The sequence below is a fragment of the Saccopteryx bilineata genome, chromosome 9 (genome assembly GCF_036850765.1).
Source record: "Saccopteryx bilineata isolate mSacBil1 chromosome 9, mSacBil1_pri_phased_curated, whole genome shotgun sequence".
Classification (NCBI taxonomy): Eukaryota; Metazoa; Chordata; class Mammalia; order Chiroptera; family Emballonuridae; genus Saccopteryx; species Saccopteryx bilineata.
Genome location: NC_089498.1, coordinates 90,704,007 through 90,719,407, shown reverse-complemented (window position 1 = coordinate 90,719,407; position 15,401 = coordinate 90,704,007). Strand labels below are relative to the sequence as shown.

Below are 15,401 nucleotides of genomic sequence, written 5' to 3'. Positions count from 1 at the left end.
GCAGAGACCATAGAGCCATCCTCAGTGCCCAGGCCACCTTTGCTCCAATGGAGCCTTGGCTGTGGGAGGGGAAGAGAGAGACAGAGAGGAAGGAGAGGGGGAGGGGTGGAGAAGCAGATGGGCGCTTCTCCTGTGTGCCCTGGCTGAGAATCGAACCCGGGACTCCTGCACACCAGGCCGACGCTCTACCACTGAGCCAACCGGCCAGGGCCTTCCTCTTTTTTAAATTCTTACAGGTCCGCATCCATGAAGTTTCTCGAGTCACGGTCGAACAGATGTTCCTTGCCACCCCCCTCAAAGCCACCACCTTCCGACCTCCCCTCCCCATGGCACCCCTAACCAGCAGGCAGTAGCCAGATGAACGGCGGCGCCCCTATCTAACATAAAAGGTCAGAATGTGAGGTCAGTCAGCAATGGGGGAAGGTCATGTGAGGAATCAGACCCGGAAACTTGGCTAGAACCGCCCACACCCATAAGCGCCAAAAGAAACTTCCCAGGAGTTTTTTGGAAAAGAGCGACCATCTGTCAGCCAATGAAATTTTGCCACGTCATATTAGCTTGACCACCCTAGACGACCCTTTAAATTTCCCCCACACGAATTCCCCCATGCGACTTCTCTGGCCCCCGTCTCCCGGACCAGAGAACCTCGTCAGGTGGGATGCGCTGTACTAAATAAAGCTCTTATTAGTCCACAATTCGTAGCTATGCCCTTCTTTCTTCCTCGACGGGAAAATACCTTACACTTAGGAACAACTATTTTGGCCTCAGTTTCATCATCTGTAACATAAAGCCCAGACTGATTTAACCTCACGACAAACTGGTAAGAAATAAATGGATAAGAATACAATTTCAGTCTGTTTTTTAAAGGGATTATGAGGGGAGGGGCCAGGACTTGGGGTCAGGCAGCAGCTAAGGTTCTGGACTTCCAGGAAACCCTCTAAGGCAGTGGTCCCCAACCCCCGGGCTGTGGGCCATTTGGTACCGGTCCTCAGGGAAAGAATAAATAACTTACATTATTTCCATTTCATTTATATTTAAGTCTGAACGATGTTTTATTTTTTAAAAATGACCAGATTCCCTCTGTTACATCCGTCTAAAACTCGCTCTTGATGCTTGTCTCGGTCACATGATACATTTATCTGTCCCACCCTAAAGGCCAGTTCGTGAAAATATTTTCTTACATTAAACCCGTCCGTGGCCCAAAAAAGGTTGGGGACCACTGCTCTAAGGGACAGGAAGGGCTGCTAAAGAGAGCACACCTGTTTCAGGAGTTGGCTCCCCGGGCCCTGAAGGAGTCACATGTTCTTTGTTTGCCATTCCTCCCTGCTGGGGCCATAAAGAGGCTAGGCTGTAAAATAACCTACTCTGGCCACAGGGAAAAAGATAAAGGGTGTCAGCTGGGTTGCCTAACCTTCCAAGCCCCTCCACCCCGGACAGCTGGCCCTGCCTTGGCTCCCTGCCCCTGCCTGTCTCCAGGGTAAAGCTGGATATCCCAGTGCCTTCTTCCCACCACTCTTTACTCAGGCCCCCTCCTCTTCTACTCTATTTCAAGGAAGAGCAATGCAGACATCCCCACCAACCAAAGAGAAAGAAAGAAGAGGACCCAACTGCCACCTGCTACTAAATCTCATCTCCACAGTCCAATCCAGGGTCTTGAAGCTGACCAGTTCAAAACAGTATTTTCCTCCTTAACAGAGAGAAAGAGAGTGACAAGAAGAAAGGGATATCATTCCCCCAGAGGTCTGTAGTCCTTGATTTCTGTCAACCTGGTCCACAATCAGTCAACTGACCCTTTGTGGAAGACAGGAGGAATGTCAAAGCCGTCCAGCCTATGCTCTTTGCATCCATTCCCCCAATCCCTGCCCCTGCCTTCTGGAATATTCTAGGATTCATTCAAACAGTCTATAGTCATTCAACAAATATTTTACAGTGTCTACATGTGATAGATGCAAAATTTCAGCACCCCAAGACATTATAAAAGGGTTTAATCTAGAAACTCCTTAAATGGGTGCAGATAATCCACTAGATTACCCTATGCCTTAGATGAAGAATTCACTTGATTCTACTTCCCATATCAGATATGCTTAACCGTGCTGTCCTACACATGGTTCATCTGACACAATAATGTATGGGTCACTATCGCTAGGTAACAAACAACCACAATATCTCAGTGACACACAAACATAACTACAGGTCAGCCAGGTGTAGGCTGGGGTCAATGGGGCAGCTCTGCTTTGAGCTGTGGCTCTAATGAGATTTGGCTCCTCACTGAGGTTTGGCTACTCCTCCTATGGTCATTTTGGGGCCCAGGCTGAAGGGAAAGTGCAAAAAATTCTTTACTCATGGAGATGACAAAAGTGAAAGCTTATTTCCAGTCCCACTTGAGTCACAACAGCTATATCCATCGACTAAAGCAAGCTGCATTGTGGAGCAAAAAGTCAAGGGGTAAAGAAATAAACCTCACCCACTCTGAAACCAAAACAAGTCACAGAGCCACAACCAACATTAATAGAACCAGGAACTAACTCTTCTAATGAGGTGGGCAGGGGAGAGTAAAACATGTTCAAATAATAATCTAGCTATCATAGAAAATAATACAATTCCAGAAATACTAAAAGAACTAATATGCATCTATCCCATTACACTTAACTGTGAAATTCTCCCATTCTCCATTATCCAGTCAAATTCTTTTTGTCCCATGGATCATCTTAAATATTCTTCCAAAAAAAAATCCCTTCCATTTTCTCAAGGAAAAAAATTAAATTCAAAACTTTCTTTTCCCAAACTTCTGGTCAAGATAGATGGCAGAGTAAGTGAATACTGTGATTACCTTCTCCCACAATTACAACTAAGTTATAGAACAGCCATCATTGAGAACCACCTGAAGACTAGCTGAACAGAACTCCTACAACTAAGGATATAAAGAAGAAGCCACATCAAGTATAGTAGGAGGGGCAGAGATGCAGAACAGGCTGGTCCCACACCCATAATATGGTGATTAATAATTGGGAGGGATATCTCGGCTGTGTAGGTTCCCCCTGAGGAGCAAGGTGTCCCAGCCCCACACTGGGCTCCCCAGAAAAAAGGAGTTCCCATACCATCTGGCTATCTGGCTTTTTTTTTTTTTTTTTTTTTTTTTTTACAGAGACAGAGAGAGAGTCAGAGTGATGGATAGACAGGGACAGGCAGACAGGAACGGAGAGATGAGAAGCATCAATCATTAGTTTGTCATTGCGCATTGCGACACCTTAGTTGTTCATTGATTGCTTTCTCATATGTGCCTTGACCGTGGGCCTTCAGCAGACCGAGTAGCCCCTTGCTCGAGCCAGCGACCTTGGGTCCAAGCTGGCGAGCTTTTTGCTCAAGCCAGATGAGCCCGTGCTCAAATGGCAACCTTGGGGTCTCGAACCTGGGTCTTCTGCATCCCAGTCTGATGCTCTATCCACTGCGCCACCGCCTGGTCAGGTCCATCTGGCTTTGAAAACCAATGAGGATTGTATCTGAGTGAGATGAAGGTCTGCTGAAGACATATGCACTGCAGTCATTAAGGAGCCCAAACACAGACTTAATAGCTCACAAGCTCCCTCACTCTAGGCTCCAGCACAGAGGCAGCAGCTCAGAAAGTACTAGAAACATAAAGAGAGGAACTAAATTGATAAGCTTCAGGGTGAAGGTTAGAGGGGCAGGGCTCAGCATAGCTCTCTCTCCAGGGTCATCATCTATTGTTATTTTATTGAGCCCTTCTGCCCCAGCTGGCCTACAGTAGGCAGGTGCCAAATGTGAGCTCTCCATTACCCTGACTAACACCATTCACCCCACCCCAGTGATTTCCTCAGACCCTGCCCCACCCAATTTGCATGGTGGGCTGAACCTCTTCCATCAACTCCTCAGCACAAACAATCTACTTTGGCTTGCACTGCACAATTTCCTAAAACTTCTGAGGTCAACAAACACCAAACAAGAAGTGGCTGGCCTTGGTGTGCCCTGTACTTCTTGCTAAGCTACCCCAAGTCTGGCACAAGCAGCAGCCATCAGCATAAAATAGACTGCTATAAATATAGCTTGGTATACAGTGGTTCCTCATCTATTGTGGGGGGATAGGTTCCAGAACCACCCCCACCCCAGTGATATGAGAAAATCTGCAATGTAACAACCTTATATTTATTCTTATTATTTATATATACTTTAAGGCTTTATAAACCCACACACACACTCTTATAAACCTTTCCCACACTGTTATTAACCTTTCCCACACTCTTATAAACACTTCCTATGCTCTTAAACACTTTCTACACTCTTAAACCTATGTAATTTTAACAACATATAAAATTCTATATGGGTACTCACCAGTGAATATACTACAACTTGAATGATGAAGATGATGAATTAGCTGTGCAGTACTGATGACAATGAAGGTGATGATGATGAGATGAATGTACTGCACAGCCAAGAAAGCATTATAGCTCTTTTGCTTACACTACGTATTTTATTTCGATTAACATTCTTTTATATGTTTTAATTAATATATAAGGTCTACCAGAAAGTTCTGTCCATTTTTGGAATAAAACAAAATACAAATTCTTCTGACTTAATTCATGTGGCACCCATCTTGAATATTCCACACCAACCCTATCTTCCGAATATGGTCCGAAATGGTTTGCTGAGCTGAATTAAGCCTTTATGCGATCTCCAATGTTGTCAGAAAAGGATCTTGCTCCAACATGGTCTTAACAACATCATCATCAATCAAAGATGGTCACCCAGAACGTGGCTTATCAGAAAGTTCGAAATCACCTGTTTTGAATTTTTCGAACCATCTTCTGCATGTCCTATCAGAAACTGTACCTTCACCAAACACTTTCAATAAATTTCTACATGCTTCTGTAGCATTTCTTCCTTGTTGAAATTTGTAAAAATACAGTGGCGTAAATGAACTTTATCAGTAGCCATGGCTACACCATTGCTTCACACATAAGACTAACATGAATCAACTTTGTTTTAGTTAATTTGTTATGTCAGTATGTATACATTAAGTGAAAACATTTATATTGTTTTCAATTTTTTAGGCTAGAAAATGCTTATTTTACTGCAAAAATAATTAAAATAATAAATATATAAGAATACCTATATACTGCAAAATCCCATGATATAGTGAAAAATCTGCAATACAAAATTAGATACATACAATTTAAAAATCCACAATACAGTGGATCGCAATATGGTGAGGGACAACTATATATGAAGTTCATGATAGCCAAAAATCTACAAGATTATATGGGAAGTAAAGGGAAGGGAATCTAAACATAACATACTATAGAAAGTCATCAACGTGCAAGAGAATAAGAAAGAAACAGAGAACTACAAAATCAATCAGAAAACAATGAAATGCAATAAGTACATTTCTATCAAGAATTATTTTTTAAAAAAGAATTGTTTTAAATGTAATGGACTAAATGCTACAATCAAAAAACACAAGGTGCACAAATGGTATTAATGTACTGTGTATAATCTACATTTCAAAATAAACTGTATATACACCAAGGGGAAGAAATAAGGTGGCTAAAAATAATAATAATAGGGTGTTAGAATGAATTAAAATTTTTTTAATTAAAATTTTAAAAGACACACATATGCTGCCTACAAGAGACCTACTTCAGATTAAAAGACACATATAAATTGAAAGTAACTTTTAAAAAAAAAGGAAAAATATTTCATGCAAATAGAAAAAATATCTTGGGATAGCAATACTTATATTAAACTAAATTGACTTTAAAGCAAGAAATGTAGCCTGACCAGGCAGTGGCACAGTGGATACAGCATCAGCCTGGGACACTGAGAACCCAGGTCCAAAACCCCGAGGTCACTGGCTTGAGTGTAGGATCATAGACACAACCCCATGGTTGCTGGCTTGAAGCTCAAGGTCGCTGGCTTGAGCAAGGTGTCACTGACTCAGCTGGAACTCCCCAGTCAAGGCACATATGAGAAAGCAATCAACGAACAACTACAGTGCCGTAACTATGACTTGATGCTTCTCGTCTCTCTTCCTTCCTGTCTGTCTCTCTTTCTTTCTCCCTCTCTTGCTAAAAAAGAAAAAAAATGGCAACCTGATTTCACAACCATGTGCAAAGTCAAGGGAGCCATAACAGCCAAAACAATCTTGAAAAAGAACAAAGTTCGAGTTCTCACACTTCCCAATTTCAAAACTTACTACAGAACTAAAATAATCAAAACAGAATGGAATAGAATTGAGAGTCCAGAAATAAATTTATACATCTATCATCAATTGATTTTATCTCTTCAATGAATGGTGCTAGGACAACTGGTTATCCATCTGCAAAGGAGTGAATTTGGACCTGTGCCTCATAACATATACAAAATTAACTAAAAATGAGTAACCTAAATATAAGAGCTAAAATCATGAAACTCTTAGAAGAAAACATAGGGGTTAATCTTCATGACCTTGGATTTAGCAATAAATTGTTAGACACCAAAACCATGAGCAACAAAAGAAAAAATAGATACAGATAAATTGGACTTCATAAAAATAAAACAAAAAATTGTGCATCAAAGGAGGTTATGAAGAAAATGGAAAGACATCTTACATAATAGGAAAAATAATATCCTTTAAAAAATGTTTACAACTCAATAACAAAAAGATAAATGACCCAGTTCAGCAATGAGCAAAGGACTTGAATATACCTTTTCCAAAGAAGACATTCAAATGCCAACAGGCACATGAAAGTTGTTCAATGACCTTAGTCATTAGGGAAATGCCAATTAAAACCACAATGAGAGACCACTCCACACCCACCAAACTAGATATAATTAAAAAATAGAAAATAACAAATGTTGGCAAGGATACAGAAAAATTAGAACCCTCACACAATTTTTGGTGGAATGTAAAATGGAGCTTCTGGTGTGGAAAAGAGTTTGGTGGTTTGTCAAAAAGTTAAATATAACCTGCCCTGTGGTGGCGCAGTGGATAAAGTGTTGACCTGGAAATGCTGAGGTCGCCGGTTCAAAACCCTGGGCTCGCCTGGTCAAGGCACATATGGGAGTTGATGCTTCCTGCTCCTACCCTCTTCTCTCTCTTCCCTAAAATGAATGAATAAATAAATAATTGAATAAAATGAAAAAATGTTTTTAAAAAAGAGATAAATATAGATGTGTACACCCTCACAATTCCACCGTCCACATGTACACCACATAACTGAAAACCAGCACTACTCACATACACATACACACGCCCTCACAATTCCACCGTCCACACGTACACCGCATAACTGAAAACCAGCACTACTCACATACACATACACACGCCCTCACAATTCCACCGTCCACACGTACACTGCATAACTGAAAACCAGCACTACTCACATACACATACACACATGCTCATAGCAGCACTATGCACAATAGCCACAATATGGAAACAACCCACATGTCCATATTGATGAATGGGAAAAAAACTGTGGAATGAAGCATTGATACCTTGTTTTGACTTCGTTAAATTATCATTTGTTAAGTAAAGCCAGTATGGGATAGTGAGCCACAGTTCAACATGAGATCACAGGGGAAATTTAAATGGAGAGGAGATGCACAGTATCTCAAGAGGATACTGAATAGTTCAAGGCAGGGAGTGGGCAGAGCACATGAGGCACCTGTCGTTATTGGGGTTCGAGGCTGGAGCACAGTGGGATTCTCGGTCTAAGATCGAATTGTTCAATTCAAACCAAAAAGAGCAGGGTTTTGGTAAATTCCACAGAAGTCCTATCTAAATGGTGGGTCAAAGGAAGGCCCAGTGAGGTGGGGGCGACTTACTCACAGGGCTGCCGGGGAGGTCATATCAGGAACTTCCATTTGCTCATGACTCCAGGACTGTTATCCCAGGGCATGTGTTCATGTGAGGGGTAGTTTGAGTTCAAGGCCCCTGCAGGCTCACTGGCCACAAACAATGGATACTAAGGCAGCAGTATCATGGGGGAGTTCAACTAAATTCTCAACATACCTGTGATGTGTAGATGTTTGTCTGGATCTCACTAACAATTTACAGGAAACATCAAGGACAGAGGGACGTGTTGAACACCACAAGAATGCTATCAGCAAAACGTAGACTGTGGGAAACCCTACAGCTCAAATGACCTGGGTCTTCAAATATTTACATTATAAGAATAAAAAAGAGCCTGACCAGGCAGTGGCACAGTGGATAGAGCATCGGACTGGGATGCGGAGGACCCAGGTTCGAGACCCCAAGGTCTCCAGCTTGAGCGCAGGTTCATCTGGTTTGAGCAAAACTCACCAGCTTGGACCCAAGGTCGCTGGCTCAAGCAAGGGGTTGCTTGGTCTGCTGAAGGCCCACGGTCAAGGCACATATGAGAAAGCAATCAATGAACAACTAAGGTGTCGCAACGAAAAACTGATGATTGATGCTTCTCATCTCTCTCCATTCCTGTCTATCCCTCTCTCTGACTCTCTCTCTGTCTCTGTAAAAAAATAAATAAATAAAATAAAAAATAAAAAAGAGATGTAGGGCAGGCCCTGTATATTAACAAGGATTTCAAAGGTATGTCCTATTTTTATAAGGTAGGTAAGACAACTATAGTGATCATTAAAACGGAGAGCAAAAAGGAGAAGATCAGTATAAATCGGGATAGTGGTTAGTTTCAGGGAAAGAGAGAAGGATGAAACTGAGATGGGGTAAAGGCAAGTGCTTCAGGGAAACTTCTATTTTTTTGGTCTGAATGTGGCTACAAGGTGTTTCCCTTATAACAATTCATTGTCATGCACTGTTTTATGTGGCTTCCTATAGCTTTGTTTCATTTGCAAGCAGTGCCCTAACCCAGAGATTCTGATTCAGGAAGCATGGGACAGGGACCAGGGGTGGTTTTATTCTTTTATTACTAAAGTACAGTTAACATACAACATTATATTAGTTTTAGGTATGCAACATAGTGATTCAACATTTAGGAATCATATGTTACCGTACACAGTTGTTACAATATTATCTACTATATTTTCTGTACTGTACATTATGTATCCATAACATTTATTTTATAACTGGAAATTTGTACCTCTTATTTCCTGTAAAGTTTTTCACCCACCTCCCATCCATTAGATTGTTTTCTGTATCTATGAGTGTGTTTCTGTTTTGTTTTATTTATTTGTTTTTTCAGATTCCACATGCCAGTGTAATCATATGGTATTATCTTTCTCTGTTCAACTCATTTCACTTAACATAATAACCTCTAGTGCATTCATGTTTGCAAAATGACAAGATTTCATTCTTTCTATTGCCAAGAAATATGCCATTTTATATATGCCACTTCTTCAGGCAAGAAAACCAACATAGAGAGTAAACTCTTTGACATTAGCAATGTTTTTCTGGATATGACTCCCATGGCAACAATGACAAAGGCTAGAAATAAACAATTGGGACTACATCAAAATAAAAAGCTTTTGCACAGAAAAGAAAACTATTAGCAAAAAGACAATCTACTGAATGGGAGAAGGTATTTGCAAACGATTTATTCAAATAAGGGTTAATATCCAAAATATACAAAGAACTAATACAACTCAACATAAAAGAACAGGTATGTTTTTAGAATTCCCCAGGCGATTGTAACTTGCAGTCAGGGCTCAGGTGAGTACTAATAGTGTGCAACTCCATGCCATCTGTACCCCTGAAAACAGCAGGACCACCCGCTCCTCTCCAGGTTACTGTTGTTGCTCTTACCTCTCATCTGGAAGGGAAACACCTTTGAAAAGAGCCAGTATCTCCACACATGGCCATGAGAAGAAAGAAGAGCAGAATGCTGGGAAGGATCCTCCGGGTGATCCAAAGAGAATCAAAGCTGTGGACCAGGTTCATGTCATGGCTACAAGCATTTATCTGCATGCCCTTTAGGTATACCTTTGTCTTTCCCTCTGGCCTTCAGCAGAGCTCCTGGATGCTCCTGTCTCTGTCCTGTGCCCAGTGTTGAGAACCCACAGGGCAGTAGAAGGCCCCCAAAGGCTGAGACTCAGTCATGAACAGTTACTGAGTGTTACTGAGGTGCAGAAGACACTTTGGGAATCCTGAGCCACCACCGTCATTCAGCCTCAGAGGTGAGAGATGGCATCCCAGAGTAAGGCACATTTGTGCTGAGCAGAATTTCCTAAAATTGCCTGAAACCTACAACCAAACAGCAGTTCACACAGTCTGACAAATAAAACTTCACACTTTCAAACCTGCAAACAAAAAGGATTCACCCGGTTCTGCAATTTGGTCAGGCAGGGCCGGATCCGGAGGCGTCTTCTCTCCTGACAAAACCCAGGAACTACACCACAGCCTGCCCTGTTTCCCCACAGTAACAGGAGGTGAAACACTGCTGGCCCAGGGGGCTCCCTGTCCCTTCTCCCTTCCACTCTTGCTGCTTCTGTCCTGCTCCCAACATCCCAGACCTTCCTGGGTGCATAAACACTTCTTTTCTCTGATTCCTTTAATTTCAGATCTTAGGTAGCAGTCTCTCCCTATAAGCAAAACTGCACTAATTCAGATGAATCAGGGAAAGTCCTGTCTGAATTTCAGAATATGCGCATAAAAATGCTGCAACCTGTAGTGCCTCACTCAGAAACCACAGCCTCAGGGAGGTCCCCAAGGTCACTGCTTCAATCAAGAGATGCTGATGAGCTTTCATACTAGAACTTTCTACCACCACTCCCATGATTTCTCTGGTTTGGTTGTAAGCCCCTCTGGGTGGGGTCTTGGTCATTTCCAGGCAGCCCTGGACACAGTAAATATTTGCTGAATGAATAGTTCACAAATAGGTCAATAGTTTATTTTATAAATGGATACTTTGGAAACACAGCTGTCATCCACTGCTTCACATCCCACTCTCCAGCAACCTGCCCTTGAGTGTATGGCCTTGCAGATGCTCAGTTCAGACGTTGACACACAGCTGTGGGGAGAAGTATTAGGAGTGTGATGTGGCCTAGCCCAGTGGTCAGCAAACCGTGGCTCTCGAGTCACAGGCAGCTCTTTGGCCCCTTGAGTGCAGCCCTTTGGCTAGCTTAGGAGTACTCTAATTAAGTTAATAACAACGTACCTACCTATATAGTTAAATTTTAAAAATTTGGTTCTCGAAAGAAATTTCAGTCGTTGTACTGTGATATTTGGCTCTGTTGACTAATGAGTTTGCTGACCACTGGCCTAGCCCAACCAGACAGAAAGGACCTTTGTCTGGGCAGCAGTGTATGTCCATTATCCAAAGGCTTCATTTTCTTCCCCCCTAGTTTTATTAAAATGGTGGAAAACACTAAATGGACATGCTTAGTTCTCAAGAATAATTCAAGTGAAACGAGAGTAGAGGTCTTCAGATGTGCCCAGAGCAGAGCGTCCCAGCCCCTACTGTGTGCCCGCAGGTCTTCAGCCATTTGGCTGTGTTCACATGTGATGGAAAAGAATAAAATGGAAGAGATATGTGATGTGCTAGCAATATAGCCTTGCATGCTGTATCTAGACGTGGAGGAGGAAAGAGGAACAGGGATTGTACTGTTATGTCTGGACAGCAAGGAAACAAACATTTTGCCACACAATTAAGTAGCCAAATTAAGGAGTCTTTTATTTTAAAGCTGGCAACCACACAGGGACTATAGTTACCAAATCATGCAGCCCTGAACAAACTCAGGGGTTTGCATATAAAGGCAAAAAGAAGCGAGGGGAGAGGGTGAGCACCTAGCCAAAGCAGTTTTCCAGAAGCAAAACAGGCTTTCGGTTATCGCTGGAACAATCTAGAGAGAGAGTGCTCAGCGAAGCATTTTACAAAAAGCAAAAGAATGTGCTTGGTTATCTTTGCCTTTTACAGAGGTTGTTAAGGCGGCATCCTGAGGGCTTTTCCAGAATCTAGACATCAGAGAATATTTATGGCCTTTACAGAACTAACATTATGGCTTTACACAACTCTTTTTATTTACTCATCTGCAAATCATGCAAAACTCATTCTATGGTCAGGGATATGGTGTTTTTATATTTCAGTACCATCTCTCCCCTCTTCCTTACCTTTTCAAGAAGTGACTCCACACACAAGCAGGTGACCAAGGAGAGCTGTACTCAGCCTCCACACTCCCCACTTACCATCTGCTCTGCGCAAGTGGGCCGGGTATCCCCGCTCGGTATTTGAAGACGGCTTGCTCCTGGGAGCCTGTCACACTGTGGCCTGCTATGCAGCATTGTATACATTCTTCAGTTACTCAGTAAATACTCTTCAGTTACTAAGTAAACATTCTTCAGTTACTCAGTGTACATTCTTCAGTCACTCAGTAAATTGTTTCTGGGCAGCAAAGGTCATTGTCAGCCCAACCTCTACCTGGACAAGGAGACAGAAAGACGGCAACCACAGGATGGTGGCTCAGAAACTTGCACCTGCCCCTAGGAGTTCAGGGATCTCAGGAAATGTACTCCAATTCTCCAAACCTAGTTTTATCCAATCTATAAAATGGGTACAAAAATAATATCCTCTACTGACCTTAATAGGAATTAGATGAGATAACAAATGTGAAAGCTCTTTGGAACCCATAAAGTACTGTATCAATATTGGTTGGTCATGCTGTTATTGATGTTATTCTATTAATAACTCATCTCTAATTGCATATTTATGGAGAATGAGTTTGTGCTTCTGTTGGGCGGGCCACTCTCCAGGCAGGGAAGCCAGGAAGATCTCCTGGGAAAGCTAGTCCCTGATCCATCCTCCTCTGCAGGGCTGCGCCCAGCCTGCGTGGGCTTCTCCTCTACAGTGCCCCAAGTCTCACACACACACTGGCCCCAAAGCTGCCTGTCACAAGGGCAGCAGTCCCATCCAGCGCACCCAGAGGGAACCATACACTTCATCCATGGCCACTTCTCACACTCCACTGTCGTGATTCCAATGTCCTCGCACCCTGGTCGTGTACTGCAACCTATGTACACTGGCTCTCCCAGTCGGGTCAGGCCTTCCCTGACACCACTGACACTCCCCCCCACCCCCCTTCCTCTTCCAGAGGGGCCCTCCTGTGGGGCAGGCCTCGCTCTCACAGAACCCAGCAGGATGACTTCAGGCTAGGCGCCCCGAGCTGCTGAGCCACAGTACCCCATGCACCAGTGGCAGGGAGGAAGATGAGACAATGGGTACAGAGGTCTTTCCTATCTCCTGCTAATTCTGGAACACATGCCCAACCAGGAAAACCTGGTCTGGGCCACACTGGTTAGCAGCAAATCATCACCATTATCATTCAGGCATATAATAATGTACTATCTCATGGCCCTTTAAAAATTTATCTGGTAAAAAAAAAAAAAAAAAATTTATCTGGGCCCTGGCCAGTTGGCTCAGCAGTAGAGCATCAGCCTGGCATGTGGAAGTCCTGCGTTCAATTTCTGGTCAGGGCACACAGGAGAAGCAACCATTTGCCTCTCCACCCTCCCCCCCCCCATTCCCCTTCTCTCTCTCTCTCTCTCTCTGGCTCTCTCTCTCTCTCTCTCTCCCCCCCCCCCCCCGCAGCCAAGGCTCAAGTGCAGTAGTTCAAGCAAGTTGGCCTGGGGCACTGAGGATGGCTCCATGGCCTCATCTCAGGCTTTAAAGTGGCTCAGTTGCCAAGCAATGAAGCAGTGAAGCAGTGGTTCCAGACTGGCAGAACACCAGCTCCAGATGGGGGTTGCATTGCTGGGTGAATCCCAGTCAGGGTGCATGGAGGAGTCTGTTTCTCCACCTACTTGCCCCTCACTTGAAAATTAAATTGTAATCCACTTTGGTTCTGGGAGGTGGAAGTTGGTACGTCCGCCTACTCCATCGCCATCTTGCCACCCTGCCTCTCACTTGATAAAAAAAAAAAAAATTAATCTGCTTTACCTCAAGCAATGCAACTTGATCACTCACATACCTGGGGCCTATCTATCCTCATGCTTCCTGGGCTGGAGAGGCAGAAACCCATGGAAAGGTGAGTTTCTTTACATGTCATAAATGGTCAGCCATGCAGAAGGCCGGGAAAGCTTGGGGAAAAGCCATGCCATTTCTCGGACCTGTCAAACTATGGGCATGAGCCTAGTGAGCTCTGGGGTGCTGGCCTGAGTGTTCCAATGTCACCAGATTGTGTATGTCCCTGAGCAGGTCACTTCCCTCTTTGGGCTTCACCTCCACCATCTTTACAGATGGGGTTGAACTGGAGGAAGTTATATGGTCTACATTCCAACTCCTTGGGTTAAAGCAACTAAATTTAATAGAGTTGGGCCTCAGTCTCCACCTCTCTTAAATAGGTATATAAATAGTTGCCACCACCTAGGGTTGACAGAGGAGTAAACAAGTAGCAAGGTTGAGAGAAGTCAGGTGATTTGTAGCACTCAAGAACACTACCTCAAGTTATTCTCGTGGTTGGGGGTCTTGTTGCTGTTTTTGTCATTGGTCTTATTCTAACTATTTCTGCCGAGATCTGGTGACCCTTCTCTGAGATGTAATATATGTTCACAACAACAAGAGGGCTGGGGGCTAGGAAGAATTGCCTTATTTCCAAATGAAAAAGACACTTCTAGCCACATCAAGGGTAGACATTCATCTACAATATTCACAATATTCCTTCCAGAAGTTCAAGACAAACTCAGTCCCTCTGCTGATCAAGATATAGTTCTATATGCAGGAACAGTCTCAACAGGGACCCAAGACTCAAGGTCTTCATTAATCAGTAAATTCTGCATTCCTCAGCTTACCTGCCCTTCAACCTGGGGCACTTTAGCTCTCTGAACTTGAATTTTTGAAACCTAAAAATGGGGGTAATGATACCAGCTTCACTGTGATTATTGATGAAAGGCAAATGTATCTAGACAGTGCCTGGCACACTGAAACTGCACTGGGAAAAATGAATGCTACAGAAATATTAATGTGAAGAGGTGGGAAGTATAGTTAACGGACACAGGTCCAGGGAGATCTGAGATACATGAGTGACCAGGGGCATCTCCCTGCACTGGGGGACAACAGGCCCATGCTCAACTAGAGCCTAGTCCTCTCATCCCAGACATCAACACTGCCTGCGTGGGGTAGCCAGGAAGAAGAGGAGGGGAGCCTGAAAACTCCACGAGAGGCAGCAGAGGGATGCACTGAGATGTCCCACTCTCTTCTCCCTCAAGTTGTGCAAGTATAGGGCACCCCTGGTGGAGAAACCAGGAATTGCTGGCAGTGCACTGTAGGAGTTGGATACACAGAACGTTTCTATGCTTACCAGATGACAGGAGAGTTGAGGGACTGGGTGACAAAGGTGAAGGGAATAAAAAGTACAAGTTGGTAGCTACAGAATAGTCATAGGAATGTAAAGTACAGCACAGGGAATATAGTCAATATTCTAATAACTACATATGATATCAGATAGGTGCAAGATTTATCAGGATGATCACTTAGTAAGTT

At 43.3% G+C, this 15,401-nt stretch overlaps 2 protein-coding genes across 2 annotated transcripts in view; both read right to left on the bottom strand.

The window, feature by feature from the left end:
- Positions 1 to 12,104, bottom strand: part of NPY4R2 (neuropeptide Y receptor Y4-2) — a 29,535-nt gene extending 17,431 nt beyond the window's left edge. The window contains exon 1 of the mRNA XM_066242762.1: positions 12,038 to 12,104. The gene's annotated coding sequence lies outside the window, so the exon portion shown is untranslated. The remainder of the gene's footprint in view (positions 1 to 12,037) is intronic.
- The window catches only part of GPRIN2 (G protein regulated inducer of neurite outgrowth 2), a 242,007-nt gene that overhangs the window by 186,691 nt on the left and 39,915 nt on the right, over positions 1 to 15,401 (bottom strand). The gene's annotated exons all lie outside the window — the stretch shown is intronic.